The sequence below is a fragment of the Pelophylax lessonae genome (genome assembly GCF_965119305.1).
Source record: "Pelophylax lessonae genome assembly, chromosome: 1".
Lineage (NCBI taxonomy): Eukaryota > Metazoa > Chordata > Amphibia > Anura > Ranidae > Pelophylax > Pelophylax lessonae.
The window spans coordinates 316,893,183-316,911,370 of NC_138768.1; the positions used below are offsets into that span (position 1 = coordinate 316,893,183).

Sequence of the window (18,188 nt, forward strand, 5' to 3'; positions counted from 1 at the left end):
GACATCAGAGCTTCGATTTGACAGCTCTGCTCCACTCACTGTCACTGTCACTGCGGCCGTGGATGTTTACACTGCTGCAGGTCCTGCTAGGCTGTCAGCAATAGGTATGGGCACTGCCCCTGAATCCAGGGACGGAACTGGGGACAGACTTGATCTGGGGACAGTGTCCTCAGTCCGGGGACTGTCCCCAGAAACCAGGGACATCTGGTCACCCTACTTTAACCTCTTCACGATCATGCTATAGCCGAATGACAGCTAAAGCAGGGTCGTACCTTGCCAGGAGGGCATCATAGGACGTCCTCCTGTGATTGTGCTTCCCTCGCGCCCCCTGCGGCACGCATTGTCAGTGATTAGTGTCCTTCAGACACAGCTGATCACAGATCTGGGTAAAGAGTCAATTCCACTGGCTCTTTACCATGGGACCAGCTGTGTCCAATCACAGCTGATCACAGTGTAACTAGGATCTCCAGGTTATTGGCAATCCTCTCCTCATGCTGACAACACGTGAGGAGGGTAGAGTCGATAAGTGGCAAGTCACACAGGAGACATCTACATTGATAATCAGGGCACTGATCATCAGTGTCCTGAGAATCAGTGCAGCCCCAATAGTGCCCACCAGTGCTCCCAATCAGTGCTGCCAATGAGTGCCAATCAGTGTCGCCTATCAGTGTCGCCTATCAGTGCCCATCAGTGGCGCATATCAGTGCAGCCTCATTAGTGGTGCCTATCAGTGCCCACCAGTGCAGCCTCATCAGTGCATATCAGTGAAGGAGAAAAATTACTTATTTACAAAATTTTATAAAAGAAACCTAAAAAAAACTTTTTTTTTTTTTAATTTTTGGGGTTTTTTTGTTTGTTTAGCAAAAAATAAAAAACCCAGTGGTGAATAAATACCACCAAAATAAATCTCTATCTGTCTCAAAAAAATTATACAAATTTTGTTTGGGTGCAGTGTTGCATGAATGTGTCGAAAGCTTAAAATTGGCCTGGGCAGGAAGGGGATGAAAGTGTCCAGTAGGCAAGTGGTTAAGGAGGATAACAAGTTAGCTAGGTTTTTGAAAACATCCCTCTCCGTGATGTATTTTTTTAGGATGTCTAAAACATCAAACTACAAAATGTCTTCACAAAGTTCACCATGCTTCCCCAGTCTAATTTTTTTCTGTTAGTTATTGAAAAACTCAGTTCGAAGGCCTCAACAATTTTTTAAGAATACAAATAGGATACATTTATCTTTATTTATATAACGTGTTTATTACAATATTCATTTCTATTATCAATATACACCGTGAATTAGATTATTTATTTTTATTTGGTCAGAATGAAAAAATGTATTTTTTCATATATTTAGGTCAATTTCCAGTGATTTTTCTTCTACAACTTGGAAAACCTGGAAAGTCAAAAAGACAGTGTAAATGGCACAGTTTACCTAAACATTTTTAGCAGAGGCTTTTAAGTAGCGAAGTGCATAGTGTGAAGCTTAACTTCAGTTATTCAATAATGTTAAAAGAAAATCCCGGTTTACTTTTTTCACCTGCTCATGATTGAATAATTGAAGTGAATGTTCACGCAATTTGTTGTGTGAACATTCTCAAACCCTTTACTAAATCAGCCATAGATGCCATAGTAGAGAATATCCTTAGAGGGAGCATCAAGACTTCATTTGGGCTTTAATTGAGTACACTGGCTGAACAGTTTTGACATGTAGCTACTCCCCCTGTAATGGGGCTGGGACCTGCTGTCCTCTCATACTGCTCTATCTTCTGTCACTATACCTTTCCCCTCCCTTCTCCCTTTGTCCCATATCTTATCCCCCTGACCCTTCTTTCCTTAGGCATTTACACTCTCCTCCACCATTGGTATAGAAGATCCTCTGTTTTTCTTGTGATTTGATATGCTTCTCTTACTGTTTCAAGGGGCAGTAAGGTGCAAGAGTTTACTTCCTTTGTAAAAGGGTTGCTTCAGTCCTCAAGTCTCCAAAGACCAACTTTTTGTCTTATCATCCCTGCACCTGTAATGTTGCTCAGTTAATGAGCGTTGCATTAAGTGGGGTACACACTAGTAGAAAATCTGCCGAAAATTTCCGGCCGAGGTGAAATCGTCAGATTTTTGGCTAGTGTGTACACAACTTTCAGCAGCCGATCACGACATTTTCAACGAAAAAAAACACCAAAATTTTTATCATCCATCCCCAGACGACCAATTTTCGTTTAATGTGTATGCAGTACGTCCGTGAAAAATCGGATACGAAAGGCCGCGCATGATCTGAAGTTGCTGACGACCCGGAAGTCTAGGAACAAATGTCCCCCAAAAAAAAAAAAAAATCGGACGAGAAATTTCGTGAACATTTATGCACTCTCTACTAAAAACGGTTGTGAACGCGAGCATGAGAGAGAAAAATCGGAGGATATTTCATCCGATTTTCGCCAAGTGTTTACGGCCCTTTACAGGATGGAGTATACTCAACTTCCCTACACCCTAGAACTTAGGATGTTTAGTTGAAGAAGTAGTCATAAAAAAGGAATATTGGAGGTGTACTCATGAACTTTATGGTGCAAATTATGCAGAAAAAAATAAAAAACATCATCTAAAGTACAGACTTGCTTTAAAGTTTTTTGTGATTGAGGTTATCTATGTCCTTCAGTAAATGTATTGTATTTACTATTAACTGGTTTCCAGTTTCTTGTAACAATGCTCTGACAGTTATTGTGAATGTTGAAAAAAAAAAAAGCTACTTGAGGCCTCAATCTCGTACAGCCAGCTTGAAATCACAAGTCTTCTTTAGGAGCACTTCAGGATTGCCCAACCCTTGGGACATTATATTATGTAAACACCCACTTCAACTTAAAAGTATACACTTGGTCCAGTCCATCACATCGGTAAATAGTGAGGTGTGGTGGTTGCCTGGACCATAAGCTGACTTAGTAATTGAAGTATGTGTTTGCCAAAAGAGTGCCATGGGTTTCAGTGTCATGGGACACATAAAAAAATTAAGATATATACAGATACCCAAAGGTGTTAGCTATCAAGTCATTTCAGATATGCATTATTATATGCAGCATGTATTCTTTTTAGGGCCTACTCACTTTTATGAACATGTTGTGTAATTTTTACCAAGACTCAACACACAAAATAATACACAGCACTTTTTTTGGGCAATACAAGACAACACAATGCACCAAATATTCACATACATGTGCTTTTGTTTTTAAAGTTTTCGAGAATTGATGGTAATGCACAGCAACAAACATACGGCAGTGTTAACATATGTTGTGTGTTATTGATTTCATATTAAAACCCAGTCAAAAAACATCACAATCTATATATGTTCTTACAGAGAGGACAATAGTTCTATATGATTTGTTATTACAGAGGGAACAATAATTTATATCTTTACCTTAAAATGACCATAGCTTTATTGTTGTTATTACATTAAATAGTATTCCCTTAATAGTCAGGAACCTTAGTCCAAGTACTGAAAATGACAAACTGTTTAAGCTCATATCTGTAAAAAAAAAAAAAAGAAAAATATTGGAAAGGCAAGGTGCAACGGAATGCTATAGTTACAGTTGGCATTCTTTTCCAACTCCCACTTTCATTATTACAGCTTGTAAATATGCAGTTAACAAATAATTCCTTCTTTGATGGGGCTATTTCCTTCTTTACCAGAACCATCATCCCATCATAATACCTAGATCTTTAGGCATTTAAAACTGGAGGCTGCAGACAAAGGTCTTTGTAATAACACATTTTCCACATTGAAAAACTATTTAAAACAAAAACAGGAATTTCAAAAATAGAAAAAACATGGGATAATAAAAAAATAAATGGAAGCAGGTTTAAATGAAAATAAATAGCTATCATTTGATAATCAAAGAAATATTTGAAAGCTTCTTTTAAACATTGCATTTTATTGGAAATGACTACTTTTTTCCTTTGCAAGGAATTTAACAATTTAATTGATTATCAGAAAGCCTCAAATTATTCTCATTTTCATGGACTTATCCTTTCCTTTTCAAAAATGCATTTCCATTTCTTTTCCCCAAGTTATGGATGGGTTATAATAATTGTCCAAATTGTGAAAATTTGGTCAGACAGGTCTACCACTCCCTTGCATTTTCAGTACTCCTATACACTTTGAAGCTTGTCGATACGGGTACATGTACATATTCCTTCTGCTAAATCTAAATGCCAACAAATCATTGCTGAGCATGGTCTATCCCCACCCCTTCTTTATTTAACCTCCCTGGCGGTAATCCCGAGCGTGACTCGGGGTGGATTTTTTATGTTAGGATCGGTATCCCCGAGTCACGCTCGGGGTAGATGTGCAGAGAGCGCAGCGTTGTCTCTTACCTTCTCCTGGCGATCCAGCGATGATCTCTCATTGCTGTGACCGCCAGCCGAGATCCCCGCCGCTCGTCCGTCGGTCAGATGACTTCCTAGTTCTGTTCCCTGCAGCAGCAACGCTGCATGGGAGCGGAACTAGGGAGGGAAATTAAAAAAAAAAAAAGTTGCACAAAACACAAACACATAACACATTTTATATTACATATATATATATATATATATATATATATATATATATATGCACACACACACATATATATATATATATATATACATATATATATATATATGTGTGTGTGTATATATATATACACACACATATATATATATATATATATAATATATAACACATGAATTATAATCTAATCAATAATATAATTTTATTATATATATTATATATTATATAATAAAATTATATTATTGATTCGATTATAATTCATGCGTTTGTGTTTCAAATTTATCACATCTGGGATGTCTACTAGACTCTTGTTTTGGTCAGGTTTAAGTCAGTAATTACTAAGAATTGTAGGCCTATAATACACAACGTCAAATTTCCATGAAAACAATTGTACCGCTTTTGGTATGTAATTCCTGACATAATCATACCGCCAGAGAGGTTAAAGGGAATGTTTGGAGACACTTTTGAGTGCATTGAGCTGTTTCCCTTACAATAACCTAATTGTAATCATGTAACATTTTATAGTGTTTAGCTCATCCTTTAACCACTTGCCGACTGCCTAACGCCGATCTACGTCGGCAGTCAGCCCCTCACAGGCAAAGTGACGTAGGGCTACGTCACTAGCTTGTGAGGGTCTAGGGAGCGAGCGCGCGCCCCCGGAGGCGCGCTCCCGCTCCCGCGTGGTCACGCACCCCCCTGCGCGTGTGACCGGCGGACCCGATGTCCGCCGGTCACTCGGCGATCGGCGGGGGAGAGGGAGAATGTCAGGAAGCTTGTGTAAACAAGCCACCTGTCATTCTCCTTGCTGTTAGGATACTGATCACTCGGATCTAGTATGTAGATCCGTTGATCAGTGTCCAAACAGCTCAAGCCCCAGCCAATCACAGTAGAAAGCACGCCCCTAGGGATACACACAGCCCCTCCCTCCCAAATAAAGTTAACCCCTTCACTACCAGTGTATTTTTACAGTAACAGTGCATATATATAGCACTGATTACTGTAGAAATGTCACTGGTAACCCCAAAAGTGTCAAAAATGTCAGTCAAGGGTCCGATCTGTCCGCCCCAATGTCGCAGTACCGCAAAAAAAATCGCAGATCGCCGCCATTACACGTTAAAAAAAAAAACAATAAAAATGACAGAAATCTTTCCCTTTGTTAGTAAACGCGATAACTTTTGCGCAAACCAATCAAAATACGCTTTTTGCGATTTTTTTTACCAAACATAGGTAGCATAAAACAAATTGGCCGAAAAAGTAAAAAAATTTTGATTTTTAAATTTTTTTTTGGGGAATTTCATATAAAAAAATGTGAAAAATATTGCTATTTTTGCAAAATTGACGCTCTTTTTTTGTTTATAGCGCGTGATCAAAAAATCGCACAGGTGATCAAATACCACCAAAAGAAAGCTCTGTTTGTGGGAAAAAAAGGACGCCAAATTCGTTTAGGTACAGCGGCGCACGACTGCGCAATTGTCCGTTAAAGTCACGCAGTGCCGAATCGCAAAATACCCCCTGGTCGGAATGGGGGTAAAATCTTCCGGGGCTTAAGTGGTTAAATTGTAGATGGGATTATCAAGGTGTACAATTCTGTAGATTTCAGTTAATATCTGTATTTTTGTCTAAGCAATTGTAATTTGGGTTAACTGCAGGAGTCATCGTGTATTGCAGAAATCTACCTCCCTACTGCTGCATACTGGTATATGCAATAATTACATTTTTTTTATTGCCTAAACTTTGTAAATTCCTGTAAATCTGTAGCTTTCCACTGGGCAGGTATTTCTTGAAAATGCCTTGAAAATTGTTTTGCATATAGATTAGTCTAATCAGTAATTTTCTAGAACAGCAAATTGGAAGCATAGCTAAAGAAAATTTAAAATTAGATAATTTTCTTCAAATCTATGACTCTTTGACACTAATATTCATTGTAGATCTGCTGCTAAAACAAGCTTTTGGCTTGCATTATTGGTATCAGTTTGATATCAGTTTGAGATGCTTCTCAGAATATCCATAACTCCTTGACAGATATATTTAGTCTGCAATTGACCTCCTTTTAACTTGCTTCAAGCGATGTTTGCGTTCCCAAAAACTCAATTTTGGACAAATAAAAGTCCAAAAAGACAGGCCTTAAGTCTATTTATGAAAGTAATTTACACCAGATACATAGGAAGAGTATATGCATGTGTGTTTACATGTGTTTCTGAACATCTTAAAGTGGTTGTAAAGTCAGAAAGTTTTTTATCTTAATGCATTCTATGCATTAAGATAAAAAGCCTTCTGCGTGCAGCAGCCCACCCTAATACTTACCTGAGGTCCATCTAGATCCAGCGATGTTGCAGGAGTGTCTTCCCTGCCTGGGACTCCCCTTCTCATTGGCCTGAGACAGCACCCGATTGTCTCCAGCTGCTGTCAAACAAGGTTAGTCAGCCAATGAGGAGAGAAAGGGGGGGGCATGGCTTTGTGTCTGAATTGGGTGCCCCCATAGCAAGCTGTTTGTTGTGAGGGCACTCAGCAGGAGGGAGAGGCCAAGATCACTGAAGAGGGACCCGAGAAGAGGAGGATCGGGGCCACTCTGTGCAAAACCAACTGCACAGAGCAGGTAAGTATAACATGTTTATTATTTTTAACAAAAAAAAGAGACTTTACAATCACTTACATTTTTTAAAATTCAATTGGACAATTCAGTTCAACATGCCAAAAAATACAGCATGTTGAAGTTTTCTTTGCCTCTCCTAAAAAATGTGTCAGAATGCATGAAAAAGGCGCTAGTGTGACCGGGCCTTAGTAAATTACAGAAGTTGCCATTCATTGGTATCATACACTCAGGGTACAGGTCCAGAAAAATAAAATTTTCCAATCTTTTGCCTATGTAAAGCTGAAGTGTGCAATTAAAGTCATAGCTATACCCCCACAGAGATGATTAGTGAGAACTCTGCATCACCTTATACATGCACTAAATTTAAAATGTTTACCTGTTTTAAAATTCTCTGCAATAGTTCTGGATAGACATTGCTGAGTAGTTACATCTGAAAAATAAAAATAAAAATACTAGTGCACATACTATTTAAATGTTTTGTCTACAGCTTGATTAAAGCCAGAGCAAATGAGAGAAAAACAAAATCTCATACAGAATCTATAGATTTCCCACATGTAAGACAAACAACAAACTATAACTACAAACAGTGAGCCTATGCTTTCTGAAGAGACACTTAAAGTGACATTAAAGGTTAATTAAAAAAAAAAGAAAATAACAAACATTTCATACATACCTGCTCTGTGCAATGGTTTTGCAGAATGCAGCCCTAATCCTCCACTTTTCGGGTCCCCCACCGGCGCTCCAGGCTCCCCCTCTTCAGCCATGGCCCCCAATAGCAAGCTACTTGCTCTGGGGGCACTTGTGCGTGATCACTCCTGATCCTGGCTCTATGCATCCATAAGGCACAGCTCGACCCGCCCCCCTGCTCTCTCCTCATTGGCTCACTGGCTGATATTGACAATAGCAGGAGAGCCAATGGCTCCCTCTCCTGTCTCAACCAATGAGGAATGAGAGACCCAGAAGAGCCGCTGCTCTTGTGCACATCGCTGTATCGAAAGTAGCTTAGGTGAGTATTGGGGGGGCTGGGGCAGAGGGGGGGACCCTGCACACAGAAGATTTTTTACCTTCATGCATAGAATGCATGAAGGTAAAAAACCTTGAGCCTTTAAAACCACTTTAAGAGGGGATGTGTATATATAGATTTCTAAATAGTGACTATTTGGGAGAAACTCATTTATTCTTTGGTTTTTAAAAAAGAGACGTGAATGCACAATGAAGTTGGATGAGAAGCTGTTTAATCCTAAACTGCATAAGATATTCTTTACTGAGTGTATAGATGTGAAAACTCTCTTCCATAGTTGGTGGAGTTTTCCATATGGGGTGAGCGTAATAGGTAGACAACCAGAGTTTCAAAAAGTTGAAACCAATGGCCCCCATATTACTATTGTGAAAGGGTTACTTTGCTGAAAACATTTGAAAAACTAATGATGGCTGAAGATGTGAGATAGCATTCTGCAGATATCTGACTGCCAAAATTCAAGCACTTTGATACCATGAGCATGTATGCTTATATTATGTGAATGTATCCTTCAAGTTTAATTTGGAATCTGTGAACTATATGCAGTTCTGATTGTTGTAGCCCAAACTAAGGTGGGGCAGTTGCAGTCACGGATTTATATTGCAGTGCTGTACACTTATTATGTTTAAAAAAGGTGTTTTACATACCATTGACATGCTTTTTTTTTCTCCAAAGAAATAAATAACATAATAAACAGGGATAGCTTGCCACTATATATATATATATATATATATATATATATATATATATATATATATATATATATATATAAAAGCATATATGGTTATTCCGTGAATACTGGCACTACCACATGCCATCCAGCTAGATATAACACCTCTTATGTTTCCTAAAGATATCATGTTTTTCTATGCAAATTTTATTAAAAATGTCATAACATACCTGTGCTTGTATCCGGATAGACAGGTTTTGCATTATATTCCATGTTACAAAAAAGGTTTTTAGAACGGTTGTCATTATCCCATACAACTGTGCTATATCTCCACACATTATTCTCTGACTTATCCAGCACAGCTGCTGTATTTAGATCTATAGTTTTGCTTCCATCTAAAATCAATGTTGTGTTTGGAGATGGAAAATCTGTGACCAGACATACAGAGTCTGGCAGACCATCAACTTGTTTAGATGACTCAAGTTTATATACGGAAGGTACTGTTCGCTCTGTTTCTGAAAATAAAGAGGACACATTTTTAATGAAATGTAGAATATTTTGTTACACGATCACACTAATAGACACCATGATATCACTTGTTATGTAAGGCCCACTAGGAAATCCAAGTAAATCCAAAATATATTATTAAAGCATGGCTATACTAATACAAACAATCCTTACCTGATTTAACTGATGGCACATTTGGTGAATTTAGAATTTATTTATGTTTCATTAAAATACAAGGGTTTAGCATATTACTACAGCAACTTGTGCTCTATGTGCTTTTTTTTGTACATAAACAACAATTTTTTTACAAGGTTGTGGGACAAAGCAGTTACCAAGTTATCTTTGTTTAACATTTATATACTTATATACCCTAATAAATATGTTGAAAAAAAAAAAACTTAGAATTCCATACATACATAGATGCAATTAAAGGGGTTGATTACACTGCATCCAATTCGCATGACAGATGAGTGTGACCGGCTCTCAATGGAGCCGGTTCACCCAGGTTCGGGACGGCCACGGAACGGATTGCAAAATGGTCCTGTGCGTTTATGGGTCCGGTTCAGGTCCATTTTCAGGCAAAATTCAGACCTGAATCGCACCTGAATTGGTGAACAGGAACGTACTGGACCCCAGGCACAAAGCAGCAGCCGCGCATATATGAACCCGCGGCCTCAAGCACCTGATCGTGTGCAAGGAAAAGGATTTTTACTTGCACATTATTGGATGATTGAAAGCAGCAAAGCTCCACCGCAATAACCCATCTAAGTGAAAATGAACTTTGCAAAGTGAACATGCTCTCTAACTTCTTTAGGCTCCATGTACACTTGCTTAAAAATTGCTGCTTCTACAGTAGTTTTGTGTTTTGCCTGTAGAAGCAGCTCAATGGTATTCTGTGTCCATGCACATTAGGATAATTAGAGGCATATTTCAAACTCATTGGTTAGAGGCAGGAAAAAAAACCCTTCTGCATTGCGTTTCTGATTGGAGCTCTCTTGCAGAAAAAATGCTAAACTCTCCTAAACTCACCTAAACTGTGTACGAAAACGCTGTATATGAGCGTTTTTTTCTGCCAAGGGAACTGGCTGCATGGAGCCTTAGTAAATCAAGCACATTGATTATTTTGTTCAACTAGTCTATTCGTTTTGGTAAAAATCTATTGTTCTGGTATCTGCAGATCTATATGACAGGACTGTAGACTCATGCAGACCATAAACTGTGTGAATTTCTTTCCTGCAACAATAGGTTGCAGGAAATAAATTTGCACGATTCCCCCCTCAACACAAATAGTGTTGATGAGGGAATCCCTCCTGCTGAGCAATTGTCTGCTCCCAGTGATTATCGGTAATGGCTATAGCAGCCACTAGCGATAATCGTAAGAGAATCTGGCAGGCTGGTTGTTCCTTAATTTGATGAATCGATCAACTTGATACATTCAGTCTGCCCATTAATGGTTCGAATCTCTGCTGGTTCCTGCTGAACTGGCCGAGATTAAAACCGCGTATGGCTAGCCTTGGGGTGTAGGTAATTTGTTTTGACCCATGGCAGCACCTTTATGTCTCCTATTTTAATACCTGTATATATAGAAGCCTAATCATTGCAAGCTATGTGTCCATCAAGAAGGCAAATGACCGTAAAGTGGTATAGGCAGGGAAATTTATACTTTGTTTATAAAGTATTTGTACATATACAGTTATGAACATAGTACAGCTTAGTTTTCATCTGCCTGTAGTATGACAAAAATAAATATCATTTGTAAATTACATTTATACAGAATAGCTTAAAGGAAAACGCCACAGTTCTTACTTACTTGGTAATACAGTGACACTTGTGCAAGATCCATATATAAGCTTCCAGCCAACATTATTCGCACAACAAGATATATGTCTACTAAAACCCCGATCAATCTCATGAAAGCTACATTTCTCAGCAAGTTAAAGTACAAGATTCTCAAAGTCTTTAAAAGGTATATAATAGAGTTGGATAAATGACTAGAAAAGTGATTGCTCTCAGTTAACAGCATTATTAAAGTATTTTATTGGCATCTCGTTGTACTGCTATAGCTTATGATTGGTAAACACGATTTTAACTAAACACTAATTTCTATGTTTGTTTCGCTGACATGAACCTTGTTCCTATAGATGCTAATAGCAGCAAAAGGTATAATAAATCTATAATAGCAATATAATGGAAATACATATAACTAGCCAGACACCCAGAAATATGTTTACACTATACCTGCAAATATTCTACACCCCATAAATCTGAACTGAAAATACACTGGATTTCAAATTGAAGAAAGCACTCACTTGGTTTAACTGCCAGCAATGTTCCAGTTCCAAAAATGAATTTGAAGCCATTGTTATATACACTGTACTACACTGCCATACAACAAACTGCCTACAGGTTGCTGCTTAAAGGGTATCTAAATCCAAAAACATTTCTTGATAGAGTAGGACTGGGTTAGCAACCCTGTTAAATTGAATTGCCAGCCAGGAAGATTTGCCATCTCTATTTATCCCAGAGACCATTGCCCATGAGACTAAAATTAAGGGAAAATATAAAATCTGGTTTATCGCTGTTGTCACCAGAGCAGGAACACAGTGGAAACATCCCAATAGGGACACCTTTTTGAGGTGACAACTGTCTAAGACAGAATTTCGCCTTACTTTGGAGAGATTTCCTCATAAGTCTACAGGGTAGCAAGTGAAAGAAAATGTTCTCAATAGGACACAGACCGTGGTCTTATCCCTTTCTTACTCTACCCATAACTAAACAAAGCTTTTGGCTTTAGATATACTTAAATGCATACCATGAATATTGTTGCCCCTATGCACTGAAAGCCAAAGTACCTCAAGGCTGATTTACTGAAAGAGTTGAAAATCTTCACTCAATAAATGTGTGAATTATCCAATCATATCAAAAGCAAACTTCTGTCTATCCACCTCAGTTGGACATGATTGGACATTCAATTTAAATATGAGTTTGCTTTCTATCTACAGGCTTATTGGAGCCTTGACCGTCCCATTAGGGCATTCCATAACCAGTGATGAAGTGATACTGAGGCTTAGTCCTGAGGCCAGCATTGTGCCCATAGATGTCAAGCTTCAGGCCTTTGAACTGGAAAGGGGCAACTTTGTAAGAGGTCTGGTACTGTTGACATCGGGCTATTGACCAAGGACCGTGAGGGGGACTGTTTGTGAACTCTCCTGGAGATATGAGTTTGTGCATCTGACTGACCTTTGTAATGAGGGTCGGTCTTATCTGGTAAGAGGCTCTGACACTTGGGTGCTGTTGTTGGTGGTGGTCCCTGTATGAAACACTACTCTCAAGATGTGTTGATCACTGGTCTCTGTACTCACCTTTGTTTGTGGACTCTATAAGGACTATATATGTCATCTGTATAAGCGCTACACCTATTGTTTGCTGTTTGCTTTCTATATGACTGGATAATTAAAGTGAATATTTACTCATTTCATTGTGTATTGAGTGAAGGTTTTCGATTTATTTAGTAAATCAGCCTCAAAATTTCTTGTATTCATCAGTCAAATACTATGAAGGCTAAGTTTAGTGATATATGGAAAGTAATTAGCAGTTCTATAATATACCCTTGTTCACATTGGAGCGACTTGTCATGCGATTTGACAGGTCGAATCGTGTGACAAGTCACATCCTATTGGCGGCAATGGTACTGTTCAAATTGGTGCAACACTGACTTTGTGGTGCCTTATCGATTTGAAAAAATAGTTCCTGTACTTTTTTTGGCGATTTCAGGTGCAAATTGCATAGACATCTGTGCATGAAACCGCACAGATGTCTTCAAGTCTCACCTGAAGTCGCACTGACATGCAGCATTGAAATAGTGCGATTTCAGATGAGGTTGCACGGTTTTAAAGCCGCATTCAATGTGAACGAAGGCTAATGCTTCCATCGAAAAATAATAGTAAATACTCAAATATATAATGTAGTACATTAAAATGTACAAAAAACATTTATATTTTCTTTTAAATAGCTGATAGCTTGCAAACAGCAAGCTCAGTATGATACGGTAAAATACAATGCAATATCTAACCACTGGCATGTAAAATCAAAATATCCAAAAGTCTGCTTGATCTACATCTCCAGTGGCAGGTACTGTAGTACAGATTACAATATACACCATGTAGATTTTGACAATATTTTGTGTCTCAAAAAAATTACAGTATAAAGCAGATGCATGCAAAGATGTAAAAGTCTATGATAGTTGTTGTCTTTGTAAATATCTACAACATGTGCTGTACTTAATGTTCTCAAATGTCTAGCAATATTTGACGTTACCTTTCAATTATACAGACTTACTTGGTGAAACATGAAGTTTGGTTCCTTCCCCAAATATGAGTTTAGAATAACCAGTATTATCACAGTGATCAGCATCTTTACAAGAATGCTGACTTTTTCTGACAGCTTACTATTATATGCAGTTATTATATATTATTTTGTTTTTGAACATTCTTGCGTTTTAAGTTACCAGGTGCTTTTTACGCTTTTTTTTTATTTACCCATTTGATTTTTGATTACCTAAAACTAGTGGAAAATAGGTGTGCATATGATAGTTGTCCAATTTTGGACAAACAAAGACACTACCATTAGACATATGCAATAAAGTACTTTCAAAACTGTGTCTGTCTTGGACCTTTATTGTTGCTAACATCTTCCTTAGTCATAGTTGTTAGATGAACTTAGGATTCAACAATGATATAAAAAATGCCAAGCTTTGATTCCTGTTGGCTGGTGAATAAACAATTATTAGCTAACATTCTCCATGTTTATTACAATATCTAAAATATAAAATAACTTCTGTCCTGGGTGGCTGCATTTAGTCTGTACTTATAACGGGAAATATAGATCACAAAGGAGATCATTACACATTAATGCTTTTTGTTTTACTGATCTTCATAAGGTATCTATTTTTGTACCCTCTGTGTTTGTAAATGGTCCCATAAATAATGTTGTATGATGGCGGTTTACTAGCCTAAACCATGAAAATCTTTATGTAAAATTGCTTTACTACTGTACACCAATTCTTAATTTACAATGTTCTTAAATGAACATCCAGTATATCCAACGCAATAAACTTTATACTGTAGTTTGAGTTTAAAGGAAACGACTAATTTGTGGCATTGGATTATAGAAATGCTAGTTATTCCATGCCTGTTGTTATTGAAAACCATTATATCTTACTTGGAAGAGCTTTGTCCCTGACAGCCAGATATTCCACGACATAAATCATTTTTTGTGTCTTTTCTGTGCATTTATCTACTTACTATGTATGTGATCTATGACTAAGAACATTTCCTTAAAAGGCTCTCACTGTGCAGTGTAATGCACCTTATTAAAAAAGTGAGTTTATACTATTAGTAAAATACGTTGTAAAAGTATACAGTATATGCACACTTATTCTTTATGTATTTTCTATCGGCTAGTCAAAATCACAACTTTCCCTTCTACAGTCATATACCGTCCTTTATTTTCTTGCCTTTCTCTTTTATCTGTTCCCATTTCCATTATATCCCACCCTCATTTTCTGTATAGTTGACACTCTCCAACCTATAACCACCGAATCCATGAACCCTCTTCCTGTAGTGCCATCCTGTATTTCTTACTACGGGACTACCTTTCCATGACATGCATATCTCTTTCTGAATACTCGAGCAGCATGTTTCTTTTTATTTTTCTGCAATGGGGATTGTGCTCCTTGAGGCCTGAATTACATGCTCCAGATGGTCCATTCCAGGGGGTGACTATTATTGAGACATGGTGACCCTTTGCACTGGAAATCATTGACCCTTCCTGATCCTTGAGTCATAGTTTTATACCTTGCTGGCCTGCTTTGGACCTGTACACGGAGTTCTATTATCCTATGTGGAATATGATTATGGTTGTCTTTGCTGCCTATTGTTTGTTTTCACCGGTTTACCTTAAAATATTATATTCTTGCAAACTGTTCTATGCATACCTTGTACTATACACTGTAATTTTAGATAAATAAAGAAATTATAAAAACAAATCACAGCTTAAGTAGTCTAGAAGTATTATACATGCAAAGTGATACTGTCAGTTCTTTACTATGCGTAAATGCCAGCTGATTTGGACTGATTTGTTATGCAAGATTAATACAAAATCTTGTACTGATTAGTACTGATTGTACACTGAATAATGTATATGGCAATTATTTATCAATAATTGCTTCTGCATACCACACAACTGTCCAGCTCTAACATCAAATTGATAGGCTGTTATAGATATCACTGTGGAATACTTACTTGGAAATACACGTAATTGTGTTCCTGGTCCAAAGAACATTTTACCCCAAAGAGAAGCGGTGTGCACACATACATTGTTACCTTTACACAAACTATGGAACTCTTACAGCACAATGTTGTGAACTTCATTTGGAACCTGCAGCATGCCCTTTACTACCATAGTGACATCTGTATTCTGGAGGGCAATATCACCACTCTACACAGACCTACTAAAACTCATAAAACCCTTCTTGGTTCTCTTCTGAAATAGTACATGCATTTGTCTTTCATTATCCAAATTAAAGTCAAGCTCTATGAGAAATAAAACAGCAGAATGATTGTAAACTTCAGAAATAAAAGGGTAATGCTAATAGACGGTTTGCATAGGCTGCCTGCAAAGAAAACCATCGCCAGTGGCCAAGTGTTCTATACGAAAGAATGATGTATATACATATATATGTATAAGTGATCATTATGTTACTTTGCATTAGGTCTCTCTGGTTTTATACTTAAATAGGAATGGAACAAAAATGTGAATCCCTTATGTACAAGCCACTTCATTGCTCTTATATCTTAGAAGGCATATTTACACTGAATATGATACATTCAACATTTGGTGGGATTTACTACATTGTTTCAATAATTTATTATACTGTTATTACCTTGAATGCCTTACAACAAAAATATTAGTACTTACTGGGTATTACAGATAGCTGTGTCCCTGATCCAAATGTAAATCTGTAGTTGGCATTAACACACTAACAGAAATCTTTACAAAATGTTTCACCAGTACAGGCACACAGAATCCTACCTATTTCAGATGGGAAAAGCAAACATTTTTGTTGCAATGGTTTGCATTAACACGTTCTAGGTAAGCACTATGTAGATAAACATTCTTTCTTTCTCGTTTCCAGTAGAAACATATACAGTAATAGAATTGATTTTCATTACAGCCAATATTGTAACTGTGTTTGGTTCTTAATAACATTTGAGAAGAAAAGTATGTTGGAAGTACTGCGTAGAAGATGGCAAAACAATAGACAGCTTTTGCAATGCTCTTACCGAATACAACCACTTTTCCTTTTTTTTTAATGGAAATATTGTTTGAAGCCAGATAAATGGTGATGTAAATCTTAAGATGTATTTTAGACAAAAAATGTCTTCAATTGGCAAAACAAATTTTGCTACGTACATTTCTTTTTCAAATATGAAAGTAAGTGAAGGCATTGCCAAAAGAGCAGGCTTTTAAACACACAAAACTGTTTAAACTGATAAATTTAATCAAATAATTTTTCTCAAATGGGCGATCCAAGCAACTGTATTGCTAAATTCAATAATCTACCGCCTTCTCAAAACTACAAAGATACAAGTAGGAAAATTGCCTTCTAAGATGTCAGTGCCACAGTTACAGAAAACCTATGGCACATAGCAAGTCCCTGTTAGATTTTCCATAGAAATTTAGAAAGGAGCTGCTAGATAAAGCAGCATGCAGCCATGGCAGCATACTATGAAAATCATAAGAACCCTCTAGACTCAATTCACAAAGCTTTAACACACCAGGATAAGGCTCCATACTTTAGCAATATGACTATAATTTTTAAATCTTATTAGACATAGCTTTTTGAACAAAGCCTTATGTGTAGAATCCATTAGAAAACAGACAGTATCCAGGAGGGTTTATCCTCATTATTATATAAAATCTGTGCAGTTTTAGAAAGAAAGTAAGGAGTACTCACCTGGGTTTATAAGCAGTTTGGTTCCTGTTCCAAAGATTAATTTGTCAACATTATTATTACACTGTAGCTTTTGGCTTTGCAAAATCTGTCTTAGCATTTGTCTGTTTCACTAGAAAATACATCTATTTTACATGCCAAGTTTTCCTAAACTGCACTCTATACTGCAACCCTATCAATTTACAAATCATATTAAAATGGTTTAAATAAACATACAGGAACAATTTATGCTACAGATATAAGTAATCAATCTAAGTGTGACCTTTTTTATATTGTATCTATTATAAAATATATACGTTGTCACTAAACCTATTAGGGAGTACACTGAATTATAAAGTAACCATTCCATCCACTCTATACCATTAACTGCAAATTATTATCATTAACCATTATAATCATTATAACCATTACAATAATTATAAAGTATATATTACACTTACACAGTTAACACTTACAAAGAAAACAACTTTCAGAAGTATTTATTCTTCTTCTAGGAGATGTTTGACCTGACACAGGTTTTCCATCTATGCCACACATTTTTGTTTCAAACATTATTTTGGGTCTTCATAATGGTGGACTAAAAAAGCATATCTAGCATGAAGTTTTTTTACATATTCATATTCATGGTTACAATTTTATCAATTTATTTTTTCATTATTCCAATTTGGATGCCAAAACATTTTGAAATCTCTGAATTAATCTACCCATATTGGTACATTTTTTCAATATTTTGGCTAATTTAGGGAGATTGCATTTGCTCTAGATCTGAGGGGAAGCTCTGCTGATTCCTATCATCCAACCATGTACAAACAAAAATGCTGTTTTCTTATTTTCCTTGCATCTGATTAAATATTCTTTACAAAA

General features: G+C 37.0%; 1 gene segment (V, D, J or C); it reads right to left on the reverse strand.

Annotated features, from left to right (window-relative positions):
• Positions 1 to 1,272: 1,272 nt before the first annotated feature.
• On the reverse strand, positions 1,273 to 15,707 carry LOC309560942 (T cell receptor alpha chain MC.7.G5-like). The segment is given in 5 exons: positions 15,613 to 15,707; positions 9,034 to 9,318; positions 7,492 to 7,545; positions 3,395 to 3,502; positions 1,273 to 1,387 (listed from the first exon to the last, which is right to left on the reverse strand).
• Positions 15,708 to 18,188: the final 2,481 nt, after the last annotated feature.